The following is a 16,861-nucleotide window of genomic DNA, read 5'->3' as shown; positions in this document are numbered from 1 at the left end:
AGAGAGAGAGAGAGAGAGAGAGAGAGAGAGAGAGAGAGAGAGAGAGAGTATAATGGATAGCATGCTGGACTTAAAAATGGGAAGACCTGATTTTGAATTCTATTTCATAAACTTACTCTCTGTATGACCATGGAAAGTCATTTAACCTTTCTCAGTCTAAATTTCCTTATCTATAAAATATGGATAAAATTTAATTACCTCCTAACAGAGTTGTTGTAAGGATCAAATGAGATAATTTTCATAAAGGACTTTGCAGGCCTTAAAAACACTAGATACAACAGAATAAGCTAACTAAATACAGCAGAATAAAGGGAAAACACTAAAAAATTCAAAATGAAAGAGCATGATGAAAAATGCCAGCTGCCCTCTGAGAAAGAATTTATGGAATCCAAATGCAGACTGAAACATATGCAACATATGCTATATTGCATTTTCTTTCTTCTTTTTTTCTTATTTGAGATCTCTACCACAAAATTACTAATATGTAAAAATGTTTTACATGATTGTAAATGTAAAATCTGTATTAGATTGCTTACTGTCTCAGAGAAGGGGGAGGGCAGAAATGGAGGGAGGGTCAGAAGAAGAAAGAGAATTTGGAACTTAAAACTTTTTCAAAATGAATATTTAAAATTGTTTTTACATGGAATAAGTGGAAAATAAAATACATAATTTTTAAATTTAAAAATAAAAGAGATAATAATCTCTTAATAATAATCATAAATAATCATGGATCTCTATAGGAAGAACCTATGGTTCAGTTGAGAAAATAATTAATAGGAGAAATAATAATGGAAATTAAGGTAGAAATCAGCACCCAAGGAAGATATCAGAAAGGAAAGAGTAAACAGTTTAGGTGAAGAGATTCAAGGAACACCTTCTCACATACCATATTATCAAGGGTACTGAAATGTTCCTTTTAAAAATGGAAAATTATACTTTAATGTGAAACCCAGGAAGGGAAAGAATCTGAAGAGTCAGAGATTAATTTAGACATATCGTAAGAGTGGAGGATGGAAAACTCTCACACAGAAAAGAAAGACCACTGAACACATGAAAAAAAATGTAAATAGAAGTTCTTGCCAAATATTAGGGGGAGGGGACTCAATGAGGATGGATTATTTGGGAAACCTCATAAGCCTGGCAGAGTGGAATGATCTAGCAGTGATGATGAACTTCAGTTATCCAAACATCAGCTGGAGTTTACAATCTGACAAAAATAGATTCTCTAATATTTTTTTTTAATTTGACTTGAATCAACATTCTGGATCTGATTCTCACCAACAAGGAAGAACTGGTTGCTGGGATGGAAATAATGGGAACATTTCAAAGAAGCCTGATCACTTTTTCTTAGAATTTGTCATAGAGAAAGAAAGGAAAACTAGATATAGTCTAACATTCACTTAGATTTAGAGGCACAGTTTGCAAAGGGTCCAGTTAAAAAATAAATAGAATTCCATGGAATAACATTTTACAGGAGCAATCAGCCCAGGAAGGATGACAACATCTTAAAAATCAAATTCTGAAAACAAAGAGAAACCATTCCAATGAAAAGAAAAGTAAATGTGTATGCACAAAAAAAAACTCAATGAACAATTTAGATTTTGTAAAGATAAGCACAGAAAATGGAAACAAGGGTTGCTACCAGAGCTACAAACAAATATTCAGAATTTGCATATGTGCTACAAAAGTATAATTTTAAGTTAAAATTTTAGTTAAATTAAACTATAATTTTAAATTTAATTTTATTTTAATTAAATGATCATTTAAGTTAAAGTTTGTGCTAGAAAAGTGAAGCACAGTCTTATAACAAATAGTGTTGGGAGTACTAAAGCAAACCAAGGCTGGTAAGAAAAGTTAAGGACAATATAAAGGGTTAGGTTTTTTGTTGTTGTTTTCAGATGTTTTGGGAAAGGAGAATCTAATGACAGAGAGTTGCTGAATTTTGGTTTTGCTTCCAATTTTTCTGCCAAGGAGAATGATCTTTAGATTGAGAAAAACAGAACAAGCATTTCCAACTTCGAATTGATATCCCTGGGTGGCACTGAGTTCATTACCAAGGAGTGGAGATATAAGCATAATAGCTTCCTTCAAGTATCTGAACAACCATCACATCCAAGGAAGATTGATTAGACTTGTTTTGTTTGGTCAAGAAAAGAAGAACTAAGAACAACTGGTGGAAGTTGCAAAGAAGCAAATATAGCTTTAGTTATAAGGAAAAACTGAAGCAATTAGAGCTTTCTAAAAATGTTATGAGCTGCCATGAGAAGTAGTAGATTCCACATCATTGAAGGTCTTCAAGAAAATTCTGGACAAGCAGTTGTTAGGTATGTTGTAGAGGGGTTCCTTTTTTTAAGAACGAATAGGACTACAAGGCCATTGAAGTCTCTCTCAACTCTATAATTCTGTGATATGAAAGATAATACCTCTATAAAAGTAGATGCTTTGAAAAAAAGAATGACAGATTTTAAACTAGAATAATGCAAAAGTGGAATAAAATATAACCAAAAAGTACCAAAAATATCATTTTCTATAGAAATGACCATGAGTTCTATAAAAGTCAAAATGAATGATTTTGAGGGAAAATGTACATACTCTCAAAATCATAGGTCTTCAAGAAAAAATGGAATATAATTTTTAAAAGTCTGAATATCATACTTCAGGGGATTTCTTAGATACTCAAATTGATCTGTGATCTCATCAATTTAGATCTTCCCTTCAATATTGAATGCCTGCCCGTCCTATGTGATTGTTGTCCATGATTCTCCCCCAAAGTTTGCCATGTAGAATTCATTTAAGTATTCACTTCATAGTGGAGACCTTCCTTCTTTTTCCCCATTTTTTTTAATTTAAATTTTTTTATATATGGATACAATGTTAAATAATCATTTTCTGATATCTGGCAATCCATGTTTTCTCCCTCCCTCCTTGCCCTTCTCCTTCCCCAAGATGACAAGCAATATAATATAGTTTGTACATATGCTATTTATGTGATATGTATTTCCATGTTTGTCATGTTATAAAAGACACATTGCTTATGTTAGAAGAAAATTCATGGGGGACCAGCTAGGTGGCTTAGTAGATTGGGAGGCAGACCCAGAGATGGGAGGTCCTGGATTCAAATAAAATACCTCCTAACTGGGTGACCTTGGGCAAGTCACTTAATCCCCATTGCCTGGCCCTTACTTAACTTCTACCTTAGAACCAATATACAGTATTGATTCTAAGATGGAAGGTAAGGGTTTTAAAAAGAAAAGAAAAGAAACTCATGAAAGAAATGAAATAGAAAATGATGTTTCAACCTGCATTCAGATTCCATCACTTCTTTCTACCTAACTTACTTTTTCCTGACATTACAAGAGTATCAGTGCAACACTCTGGCTGTCTATTTATAATCTCTCCTTTTTGCCATGACACCAGCACATCTTGTTCTCCCTAGTATATAAAATTCATTAACAAATATGTTTTATGCCTATTCTTCAGAATCATCCCTCATTGGTTACATGTTATGATTTGCGCATGCCCACCATATGGCTTTCCATTGTCTTAAATATGATGCTCATTTCTAATTCTTCAAAGAGTTTAATTCTCTATCTCATTTCCATATAGCAAATTATTTTAAAATATTGGGAATGGAAAGCAAAAGATAGGTTACTAGAATCCACATGACACTGAGAGAAAGAAATAGCAGGTTTAATTCACCAAGAAGTGTAATAGTCATACTTAAGTTCATTGTCAAAGAACAAATATTGTAGTTGTCCATAAAAAAGCTTATATACTACCAAGAAAAAAACACTAAATAGTTAAGACATCTACTCATTTATGGGAACCAAGAAGAAGATTGGACTAAGATATTCTGAAAAGCAGAGAAGACCTATTTTGCACCTCAAAGTAACATAAATTAAATTTCATCATCAGTAACAAAAAATGTTAACTTTCAGCAAACAGGAATAATTTATTTCCTGAAAAGAAACCAGAGGTAAAACAGGGAATTTGCCATTAAATATATCAAAAGAAATACAAGTAAAGTAAGTAAATGCAGCCAGTAAAAGAAGACTAAACAAGGAAATTAACACTTTCATGCTTTTAGAGCTATACAAAGCTACAATTTTTTTAACTCATTGAAAATAAAGGGGACATTTGTAATCAAAATAGCTAAGGTATAAAATTATGATGAGGAAAGGTGAAATCTTGAATTAATATTTCTTAGCATAAAATCTACATTCCCTCAGTGAATCAGTAACTCAGGGAATGAGAAAGTAGAGAAGAAAATTGCTTGTAGAGCGACAAGGAGAAATTGAAGATTAATTACCACATGATCTGGGCTTGAGAGGAGAGTAGTGTTTTGTTTTTCATTATTCTGCATGAGAAACTTTGAGATAGGAGAAAAACTACTAAACAATGGGACCTCAAGGGAAGTGGGAATTGGGTTCTCCCTATGAAAAGGGAAAGCTTATCCAAAGGTGGGGCCTTGCAATGGATTACATTCTGGAAGTAGGCATTCTGAAGACCTGTTTCTAAGCAGGTGTGTTCCCTAGAACTGCTTCTACTGAAAGGTAAATGGGTATTTTGGCTCTCAGGGCATCTGATTTGTGAGTCCAAAAGGAGAGCAGAGGGTCAACCAGAGATTAGGATGAGAAGGTAGTTAATGAAGAGGCAGGAGGAGGTCTCTTGATAATAGTAGAAAGTGCCTTCTGTCACACTACATTGCCTCTTTCAATTTTTTTCTAGAATTAAGGCTTCTCAGAAAAAGGGCTTTAAAAAAAAAAAAGAGATGATGATAAGAGTCATTGGTATAATGCATAATGGAATAATCGTGTTGGATTGAGGATGGATGGCTAAGGCTTTTGTCTTCCAAATGCTCAAGCTCTCCTGGTATGTTCATAGAGAAAATTTTAAAAACAAAATAAAAATTGTAAGCACAGAACCTGGGAAGAGGAAACAAGATTCCAGGGCAGCCTTAAAAGGGAAAGGAAAGAGTAAGGAAGGGGATCAAGTAAATTAGGACTTCTTGGTGAAGAGTACCATAAATGAATGCCGTTAGGCAAGTAGAATTCTATACTGGTCTTATCTGGGCAAGAAGAGAGAATAAGAATCAAGTAAACTGAGGAATTTGGACTAGGGTGTTTATAAGAGGGAATAGTGTGATCAAATTAATATAAGCAAAAACAAATCAGATTTAGTGCTAACATGAAAAAAATACAAAAGAATTAAAGGAAAATGCAAATTTAACAGGCCCCTAAAACCTTAAATATGAATGGACTAAAATCCCCAATAAAATGATCATAAATGATAGTCTAGATATGAAAATGAAACTAACAATCTTGATGCATATCTCATTTAAGGCATAAAGGCGAAGGATGAAAAAAAGAGAGGCATGGACAAAATAGGTTCCACAGGATTCTGAAAAGCAGAAATTTCAGTTATGATTTCAGATAAAGCAATTAAAAATTGACTGGCAGAGATACCAGCTACATTATGATTAAATCAACAACTATAATACAATTATATATAATTATATATTATATGGACGTATGTGTGTATACACATACCAAATGGCATAGTGTCCAAATTCTTAAGGAAAAGCTAACTGAATTGCAGAAACTTATGATACTAACACAATAGCTGTTGAAATGTTAATTCTTTTTCAGGGTTAATTCTAACAAAGATAAGAAGAAAAATAGGGAACTATAGAGACTTTAGAAAAATTAAATTTAAAGCCTTATGACAACTTCTTAATGGAAATACTAAAAGAATAAACATATTTCCTAATATCAAGCGATAGATAGATAGATAGATAGATAGATAGATAGATAGATAGATAGATNTCAAGCGATAGATAGATAGATAGATAGATAGATAGATAGATAGATAGATAGATAGATAGATATGTGCTATAGCCAAAAGGAATCACTTGCAGAACTATCAAATATTCTTCATAGGCCATGACAAAATAAAAGATACAGACTTTAATGGAGACTAAATAATAATTACATCCAGAATGAGTGAGTCAAAACTCATTATTTTTAGAGGAAGCAATAAATTTAATAACTTTCTCAGTCTTTCTCCAAGGAGTAATTTTAACTGGCAGTGTTACCAGGAGTAAAGGAGATGAATGTCACTTTTTTCTTTAAGGTGGAAGTCATGGCACCACAAAGCCCTTGCAGAATTAAATAAGAACCAGGGGCAGCTGGGTAGCTCAGTGGATTGAGAACCAGGTCTAGAGACAGGAGGTCCTGGGTTCAAATCCGGCCTCAGACACTTCCCAGCTGTGTGGCCCTGGGCAAGTCACTTGACCCCCATGGGCCCACCCTTACCAATCTTCCACCAAGGAGCCAATACACAGAAGTTAAGGGTTTAAAAAATTAAAATAAAAAAATAAAAAAAAAAAAGAAATAAGAACCAAGATCATTTGGAACCTAATTGGTCAGGATAAGGCTCATAATAGGAACTTAACATCACACCCTCACTATTCTCTATTTGGTAGTTTTATCTATGATGAATTATTCCTTTCTGTGTTCCTATTCTGAGATGCCCCAAATTTTGTTCTTTCTTTTACCTCTAATATCTGACATTTCATTTGGCCACTCTTTTCAGCCCCGCCCCCTTTTTTTTCCTATTCTAAGAACTTTCCCTTGAGAAGATTGCTTTAGCCCAATGCTTGAGTTTTTCTGTTTTGTATATATCCAAAGCACAGGGACTTGGATAGCCTTCACTCTGCTTTTCTCTGGGGATGTTACACAATTTGCAACTAGAAGGGCAGACAAGGTAGAATTTCAGGGCATTGTAAGAACAAATGTGGGAGAGAGCAGTTATCACAGTTCATCTCTTCTAGGGCCCCTCCTTTCCTTTCTCCTTTTATTTTCCAATTATTTTAACTACCTCTTATACATGTTTCTCATTTATTCTTTCATCTCAACATAAAGCTTCAATTACCTGGGAACTAGCCAAAATTCTCAAATAAACATTACTTTCACTATGCTCCAGGTTTAGAAGAAATTTGGGGGAAATTTTTAAATTTTGTGTTTTTTTTTTTAATTATACTACTTGCAATCTAGATTCAGTTCATCCCTTTATAGCTTCTGTATCTATGTTAATGGATGATAAGAATTCATGTTATGAATGATGTTCTGAATTGTTTCAAGAGCCATTGTGTTACTGAGGCATAAAAGTAGACTTACATACTTCAAAGAGACCAGATTTTCAAGAGGTTTCTGACAGATCTTCAGTTAACCAGAAAATTAAACTAATCCATTTTCTAAACATTAGAAAACTAAACATTAGTTAGCTAGGATTTATTTTATTTGCGGAAACAATTCTATCATCTTAATTTTTTCTTGCTTGAGTTTTCACTTAGTGCTTGGGTATATATGCACATGCATGGATGCATCTGTGCACAAGTATGTGTTTTGTATGTATGTGTGTGTAATTAATCTGGGGGAAGTAATTTTTACAAAGAACAGGCAGCCATTCTAGCAAATCAGATATAGATTTTAGAGGCAGAACATGAATGCTACTAAGCAGGGATGGAGGGGGTGGGAGGGAGAATGTTACATCTATATTTTATTTCCAATCTTTTACTCAAAGCAGCATGTTGGTCCTTCATACTGCAGGCAGAGACACAAACTAGTCAGACAACAAAACTGCAACAGAGGAAAATGGCCTTCACTGTAAACTCCTGGTCTGGCGTGTCACCATGGTTATGGGCAAGTAGTCTAAACTTCCTTTACTCCTTGCAATCTAGTATCCATCTCTACACTCTCCTGAAATGTCTTCTAGTCATCAGTGACTTGTCAAAACCAGTGACCTTCTCTGTCTTCATTCTTTTTGTCGTATTTGACACTGTTGGTCATTTCCTTCATTCTTAAAACTTTTCCCTTGTTTGGGCTCCATGACATTGCATGATTTTGGTTCTTAACCTTCTTCTCTCACAGCTTCTCTCCTTTTTTCTTACTTTCAAAACTATGAGCATTTTCCAGACCTTAGTTGCTAGTTTCTGCCTTTTTCTACACTCCCTTCCTTGTAGAGCACATCCATCTCATTGTTGGGACTGGCATTTCTGTTTATGTCTTCCAAATTTTTATCTTTAACTCTAACTTCTCATCTATTCTCCAATCCTACTCACGTCTTCAGTTACCCAGTAGACATTTCTATTTAAGGATCCTGCCATCACCTTAAGCTTATCATGCCTGAAATGAAACTCCTTACCTTCCTTCCCATGCCCTAAAACAGCTCACCTTTCAATTTTCCTGTTATTGTCAGAAGCACCACTATTCTGTTGGTAACCTAGGCTGATAGTCTTGCAATCCCCTCTAGCCTGCCTCCTTCGTCTTCTGAATCCACTCTGTCACCAAATTCTGTCTTTTTTTTTTTTAAATAAAATCCCTCTAATCTCTATCTTTTCCTTGCTTTGCATTAACTATGGTACCTCCCAGGTCCCAACTAATATCACCTCACATCTGTATTACAATAACACATGGCTCCCCAAACCCAATGAATCCTGCATGGTACTACTGGACTAATCTTCCATTAATACTAATTTCTTCATATTACTCTTCAATACAAAAGTTTACACTAGTTTCATATTCCTTACTACATCAAATCCAAATGCTTCTGCCTAGCTTTCACGACCTTCCACGGTCTGAACCTGCTTTTCCTAACCATATTTCTCACCACTCTCCAATACGCCCCTTCACCTTACTGCTGCCCCATAAATATGTTTATTTCTACTTTTGTGTCTGTTCAAGTTGTTCCCTTTGTGCAAAATGCCATTCCTTTTCCTTCTATATATTAAAAGGTCTTCCATCCTTTAAGGCCACTTTTAAGTTCTAGTTCTTCAAGTGAAGCCTTCTCTGACTGTTCTAGTCTTCACTGATCTCCATCCCTTTATAGCATGTTTAGTCTATATCATATAATGTAACTCTTACTTATATCCTGTTGTTATATTATTTCCTTTGATTTCTTTTTCTTTCTTTCTTTCTTTTTTTGGTGTCTTTTCTCCTTCACATATACAATTATCCCCCTTAAAGGCAAGGTTCATGTTTTATTTCTAAATCCCCCACAAGGCCAAGTGCTTAGCATATATTGAGATGCTCAGTACACATTTCATTGACACCAAGGCACATTGTAGTTGCCTAGAGAGAGATCAATCAAGTAACCTTCTTTGTCTAAAGCTTCCTTTCAGACACCAAATTGAATGCTTCTCTGAGAAATGTCAGAAAAGTAATCTTTTTAATGGACTTTTCTCCCCTATCAAGAGCAGTTAGATTGTTATTTAAATAGTTTGTCTTGGCGTAATACCATGTTTTCAGTCATCTTCCTAACACCTCTCCTCACTCCATTCCAAAGATGCTTAATGCATTCATGTTCTCCATTAGAGTGACTAATGACAATTTCAAGTACCATGATAGATTAATGGAGGGTAGATAGTCCTTGTAAGTGCCCCCTTAAATCACCCTACCTACCATTGCTATACATAATCCTCCTTCAATGAAACTAGAATTCCATTAGTATTTTAACATTCCTTCTATCCAATTAAATTGCCAGCCCTCTATACTTCCTCATCTTGCTAGATTCTTGTAGTCATTTTCCCACAAATCTTCCATGAAAGATCTTCCCAACACACTAAAGATCTTTCTCTTGTTCTTTTAGTATCTTGGTTATATTTCTGTTGTCCTTTATTATCAGTATGTGCCAGTTATATGTACTCAATAATATATTTTATACTGCTCATACACAAATAATCATTGGCATTGGCTTCCCTATACCCATCATGCAACTTTTCATTTTCCTCTGGGCTATTTGTAACTTGAATTCTTCTGAAATCCTGGTATTTCATGATGAGCAATCGTAAAGCATATCACTGGGAGGAGATTGGTGTTAGAGATAAAGAGTTTTGTAGTAGCAATTTGAGAACATTGAAGTCATTGCACAATTTCCCAAACACAGAAAATCTAATATGGATTCCTCTGCCTATTCAGTTCTGCATCTAGCTTATTATCCATCCATCATACTTATGTAAGATACATACATTAAAAGATTAATTTGATAGACTATCCATCAAGCTGCATTGTCATAATTTGGGAAGTATGTAGTTCTCATCCTTTTTTTTTTTTTGTGGATAGTTAACCATGTCTTCTTTATATTACTATGGATTTCACTGAGGAGATTTTATAGTGTTCCTGTGCTTAATGCAATTATTATATTATCGTTTATGAAGTAGGAATATTTGGGAAAACTTTGTTGCCATATCCTCTACATAGTAGATAAAGGGTCTAACAAATGCGCAGATCTGGAGGAAAGAAGTCATTTTCAAAAGTGGAAGCCAAGAGAGTCCATAGACTTCACAAGACTACCAGGGGTCTATCACAGGTAAAAAACTGGAGGTACAGAATGAGACATTTTCATGCAAGACTAATATGTGGATCTTTATTGTTGTTTGTGCTTATTGAGTACAAGAAAAAGGTTTGATTTGGTTTTGAATTTACAGAAAAGATGGAAAGAAATGAATAATAATTAGGTAGGAAGATATAGATTGTAGATAGCTTGAAAGTACGAAAAGTGCATTACATATATTAACTCATTTGATCCTCAACTCTGTGAGGCTAAGTGCTATTATTATCTCCATTTTGCAAGTTAGACAACTGAGGCACAGAGTAGTTAAATGACTTACTTGTCCAGGTTCACAAAGCTAGTGTCTAAGGGTAGAATTTTAACTCAGCTCTTCTTACTCCAGTTCCAACACTCCATCTACAGTAACACCTAAAAGGATAAGAGGATCAATGAAGCATTTTTAATGATACAGGAGAAAACAGAAAGGGGTTTGGGGGGGGGGGGAAACCAAACACAATCATTTCGGGACCAATATGCTGAAATCATAGTGCATTTTAAAGAAAAAAAGAGCCAAACCAAACAGGGTAGAGATCTGTAATTTCTTATACAAAAATATAAAAAATTTTCTATTCTTCTTTGTATGTGGAAATGCCTGTGTTTGTTGCTCCTTGTCAAATTCAGAACATATAAAAAAATAAAGGAATATATTCTGGGTGAATAAGTAGACCAAGTCACTATAACAAAATTTCACAATAATTAGAGTGGTTCATTCATCCTGATGGCAGGAAGTGTAGCAACTCAAGATAATCTTTCAAAATTAAATTCATACATTCTCTCAAGCCACTGGAATGGCACTAATTGTGCTGGGATATTGACAGATATTCTGAAAGACTCATCATCAGCCTTATTTGTATAATGAAATAGAGATACCATTTTTATGGTATCATAGTACTGTAGATGATGGTGGAATAAAAGTTCCATACCTAAAAGCAGAAATATAGTGCTCGAATGCTTTTATTACAGGGGAAAAAAGGGAACCTTAGAGTTTACATTTTTTTAGTTTTATATTTTATTATAAATTTTAATATATATAGTATAAACTAGATTTAGTAAAATAAATATGTATTTATATTTTATGATATTATATAATTATGTTATACATATAAATTATATGTTAAAATAGTAAAGAAATTCATGTCAAAGGAAATGAGAAAAGCAGAGATTATTGAGCTTAAAATAGAAATCAATAAAATGGGTAATAAAAAACAGTTGAAAAAGTAAATAAATCAAGAATTATTTTTAAAAGAACATAAAAATGATAACAATTTACATTTTTTTAAAAAAACTTCCAAAATAATCCTACCTGAATGCCTTAATCATGATATAGAGATGTCTCTGGCATGATGTGGATTTCCCTCAACCAGTGCTTCTTTGGCTATAGCCCACATATTTTGATATGTTATTCTTCTATTTACATTGTTTTTATGTTATCTATTGTCTCTATAATTTATTTTTTAACCCATGTATTTTATTTAGTAAACCATTTTTACCACAGACTTTTTCATTATTGTTAACTTTTAGTTTTTTATGTTATCATTTATAAATTTCTGCCTTTCAAAAGGATTTTACTGAGATCTAGAACATACTTGATTTTGTGAATATTTAATATACATTTGAAAAAAATGAGATAAGCCACTCACCTCCTTCCATAGAATTGATAAACTTAAAACACAGAAAAGATACACATTTCCCAACATGGTCAATTTGGGAATTTGTTTTGCTGAACTATGCATGCTTACGATGAAGATTTTTAATTTTTTGTTGTTGTTGTTCACTTGGGAAAAGGGAAACAGTGTGAGAGATAGATTATCAAAGCTTGTGTAAATAAATTTTTTTAAAGAAACAAATCATAGATTGTTTTAAAGGAATGCATATTTCCTACCAAAAAACATCAAGTCATTTATAAACTGAGAGTTCACAAGTAGGACAAAAACTTTGCAAAATTAAATTAGTAATTTGTGAAAATTAATAGTTCCTAAGTTCAAAAAATGCACATCCTACTTTTGCCATTTTTCATATATATGTATTAAATTCTAGTTTTTCAAAATTGCTTGTTTGTAACTTTTTTCTTTTTTTAAAATTTTATATTCTGATGGTCGAATCTCTCTCATACTTTTCTGTTACTTCTTGAAAGGCTGTGTATTTTAATTTAACAGATGGATAGAGAATATGTAGAAAAGGAAGCCATGATGACAAATAGTAGCCACAAAATAGGCTTAATAAAAAAACAGGTCATGCCAGAGTAACTTTATTTCCTTTTTTAACAGGGTTGCTAAACTAATAGATCATGAAAATGCAATTGATGTGATTTGCCTACATCATAAATAGATATATCATATAGATCTTGTGGATTAACTGAAGGTGATGTGAGCTATGTGATAATACAGTTTATATGTATCATGAATGGGTCAAATAGACAGCCTCAATAAATAGTTATAAATGCTTCATTGTCAGAGTAAAAAAAAAGAGTGGAATGCCTCAGGGATCTAGGCCTGGTCCTTAAAATTCCTGTTTCTGAATTGGGTCTCCAAGAGAAGTTGACACTATTGAAGCAGCCTCACTGTCAACATTCTCTCTACCAATATGGAGCGTCATAGCTAAGCAGTACTATAGGTGCTTAAATGTTCTAGGCTTTAAAAACAATACAAGTGACACTTGGATAAATATCATGCTCATCAAATTTGCAGATGACATAAAACTAGGAAGGTTAGGTACCATTCTGGATGCTAAGTTCCAAGAATATCATGGCAAACTCTTAGAACTTCAGTCTAAAACTAAGATAAGATCCACAGGGTCATAGATTTAGTTGTTAGAAGGACCTTTAGAAGTCATCAAGTCCAGCCCTCTAATTCTATAGATAAGGAAACAGGCCTGGAGATATTAAGTAACTTGTGTAGGATTACATAGCTAATATCATCTGAGGCAAGATTTGAACCCAGGAATTCCCAATTTCAAGTCCAACTATCCACTATACAATGCGGCTTCTAAATATTCAGTAGGGACATAGTCTTACACTTGAGTTCAAAAAACTAATTTCACAATTGCAAGATGTTGGACATAGTCTTACACTTGAGTTCAAAAAACTAATTTCACAATTGCAAGATGTTAAAAAGATCTACTTTAGACTTTTTGTGACTACAGGCTCAATCTGAGGGAGCAATATAACATGGCAGCCGGAAGAGCTAATGCAATCTTAGAAGGCTACATTCAGAAAGATATGGCTTTCAGGAATAAGAAAGCAGTGAAGTCCTTCAAATATTCTGACTTGGTCATGCTTAGTTTGGGGGGGCAACAGTTTAGAAAGAACATTGATAAACCATAGAACATCAAGAGGTGGGCAGCTCCACATAGAATGATTAAAGAAGCTCAAGTCCATGTCACCAGAGGATTATCTGAATGAACTGGTGATATATTTAGCCCAGAGTAGGGGGGAAAAAACTGAAGGAGAGGGGAAAAGGGACAGAATAGTTGTTTTCAAGTATGTGAAGGGCTGTCATGTGGACAGAAGATATTAGACTTGTTCTGTTTGTTCCTCAAGGGCAGAACCCAGAGCAAGGGTTAAATATAGCCAAGGGGCAAATTTAAACTTCTCAGGAGAAACTTGCTAACAGTTAGAATGTTCTAAAAGTAATATAGGCTGCCTCAGGAGGTAATAGCTATCCTATCAGTGAAGGTCGTCCTTCAACAGAATCTGGATGATCACTTGTCAAGTATGTTATAGTGGAGATTCCTTTTAGATATGCCTTGGGGGCCATTGAATTCTGATTCTAAATTCTGTGATAAATGTAACTCACAAATATACTTAAAATATTTTATGCTCATTATCATTAGAGCCTTTAAGTATGACTTCTTGTGCTTTTTCCTAATTCATTGCTTTCTGGCACTCTAACTACTTACACACTTTTTTGGCCTAATTTCATGGTCTTCCTTAGCCAATGTGAATGATTTGTTCTTTATTTTCATCCTAATCTCTCTTGCTTCCAGACTTTATATATGCTGTTCTCTTTGTATGAAAGAGACTTCATTCCCACCCCTAAACTCCTCTTAATGGACATCCTTCTTTAAGGTCCAGTGTATATGCTATGTCTTCTGCATCATCCATTACGATCTCCCTAGCTTTGAACTACCAAATCCAATAAATAAGATCATCAATTTGGAACTGGAAGGAGATCATCTTGTTTTGCCAAATAATTAGATGAGGCCTGGAGAAGTTCATTGACTAGATTTGCTTAGGTTACATAGATAAGAGATGAAATAATTCATCTCTTTCTGACCACTCAGACCACTCTGACCTCACTTTCTATCCTATGGTTTATTTGTACATATCTTACACCATTGATTATAAACTAGAACAATGATAGTATATCTTCAGGACTAGCACAGTTTAGGCCTTACTAAATGTTTTCACTGCATTAAGATTAAATTGAATTCATATTGGACCTCAAGATTAAAGGAAAACAAGAAAGATAAGATAGAATTCAAGCCAAAGAACAGAGAAAGAAGGGTAGGAAGAACAAATTTGGGTTTAGAGGACAATAGAAAGCCTAAAAATATGGAAAAAAGCATAGTAAATGGAGGGAAACGTATATGACCTATTTGGCCATGCCAATGTTAGGTCAGCCAGTAGCTGAGGGAGAGAACTTGCTTAGTGTCTAACATGCTGGTATAGCCTGTGCTATACCTCATACAGAAGGTAGGAGTTTAAAAAAAAAATTGCTGCTGCCATGTGCCCCCATTCTTATATTTATTTGAATCAAAGGGAATTATTCCTTCAGAAGGGTGCTGAGTTTGGAATCTGAAGCTCTGTACAACTCATAGAACATCTCATTAGGTACGGGGCAGAGGCACTGGATCACTTCTTTTTCGAGCTGTGGAGTTTACTTCCCATACTGATCCTGGGGACAATTTAGCTCTAAGCTTCTGATTCTTTCCTCTTTCTATTTGAATAATTTGATGAGAAAGTAGTAGCTCCCATCCTACAAGTGAAGACCCTGGAAATGAGAAAGGTAGCATGACTTGCCTAAAGTCACACAGTAAATAAGGGCCAGAGCCAGTGCCTGAATCCAAGCCTTCCTGATTCCATGTCCACTGATCTCTCTACCATGCTACCTCATAATTAGAAAGGTCTGTACCTTTCTGACTCTTTGAGCCTTGTAACCTAGATTTTCCCCATTAATCCAGTAGAGAATTAATTCTGAATTACTTGATATGTGCCTCTGAGCTCCATGTCTTAAGCCATTCTTTCCCACTCCAACAACATTGGTAGGTCTGTAGGTAACATGGTACAAGTTAGAAGAGCTCTGCACACAAGGTCAAGAAATCCGGTTAATAGCCTTGTCCCTTCCACTGTATATGAAGGTGGTGAAAGGTAGTGAAAAGTCAAGGGTAAACTTAGGGTTGTGAACTTTAGGAACTTGAAGGTAGTGGTACCCTCAACAGGAAGAAGGGAAGGACCCTTTTTGGTCTAAACTATAGCAAGAGGTTGTGCAGGCCACAATGTATTTACTGACTTTCAGCCCTCTTTACACTGGCTCTCTGCTTCCAGCTCTGTAACCATACCCCTCTCTGTAACCTTGATGGAATAGACCATATCCTTCACCAAGGACTTCCTGGCTGGTGGCATCAGTGCTGCTCTCCAAGAGGGAAGATATCCCCCAGCAAGAGAGTCAAATTACTATTGCAAGCAGAGCATGCAAGTAAATTGCTGTTGATAAGCCAAACAGAGGCATAATAGGTTGTCGAGTCCAAAGGAACAAGAGTTATTTTCAAATGTCATTAGATGTTTCCCCACTCAAACCCTTTGCTTAAGGATAAGTATAAGCAGTTGTTTTGGGGAGGAATGGACAAGCACACACAGTTCAGCGGGGGTATTTTGCTGGTAATCTTGCCTCTGGTGGTGCCACTACTCCTTTATCTATTCATTGGATTTTGTGAGAACTTGTTTGGCGAAAATGTTGGGACATCTAGCACTAGGAGGGAATTCAAAGGCTTGGGAGATTGCCTTGCGAAAATCCACTAGATGGAACCTGTATCAAGGTTTTGTTGATGTCTCAGTGCAAGGTTTTATTATCTACAGAACAGCCTACTTTGGAATCTATGATATAGCAAAAGGGATTCTCCCAGATCCTAAGAATTTGTATTGGGATAAGTTTGATGACTGGACAAACAACAACTGCTATAGCAGGTGTGGTCTTTTCCCTCTTTGATATAGCAAAGCGGTGAATAATTATGCACTCTGGGTACAAAGGAGCTGATATCATGTACACTGGGATGACTGAAGGAAGATTGCCAAAGATGAGGGTTTCAAAGCCTTTTTCAAGGGTTCCTGGTCTAATGTTCTTAGAGGAACGGGTAAAACTTTCATACTTGTCCTGAATGATAAATTAAAGAAAGTAATCCATACCCTAACCAAAAATAGAATGTGAATATAGGTAATGCAAAATTCTTAATATTTATCATTTTTTACCATTGA

At 34.8% G+C, this 16,861-nt stretch overlaps 1 protein-coding gene and 1 pseudogene across 2 annotated transcripts in view; both read left to right on the top strand.

Annotated features, from left to right (window-relative positions):
• MAPRE3 (microtubule associated protein RP/EB family member 3) overlaps positions 1–16,861 on the top strand; it is an 85,945-nt gene that overhangs the window by 55,305 nt on the left and 13,779 nt on the right. The window lies entirely within an intron of this gene.
• LOC123233519 lies at positions 13,556–16,814 on the top strand (annotated as a pseudogene).

The sequence above is a fragment of the Gracilinanus agilis genome, chromosome 2, assembly GCF_016433145.1.
Source record: "Gracilinanus agilis isolate LMUSP501 chromosome 2, AgileGrace, whole genome shotgun sequence".
Lineage (NCBI taxonomy): Eukaryota > Metazoa > Chordata > Mammalia > Didelphimorphia > Didelphidae > Gracilinanus > Gracilinanus agilis.
The sequence above is the reverse complement of the archived record's forward strand: the minus strand, read 5'-3'. Positions and strand labels throughout refer to the sequence as shown.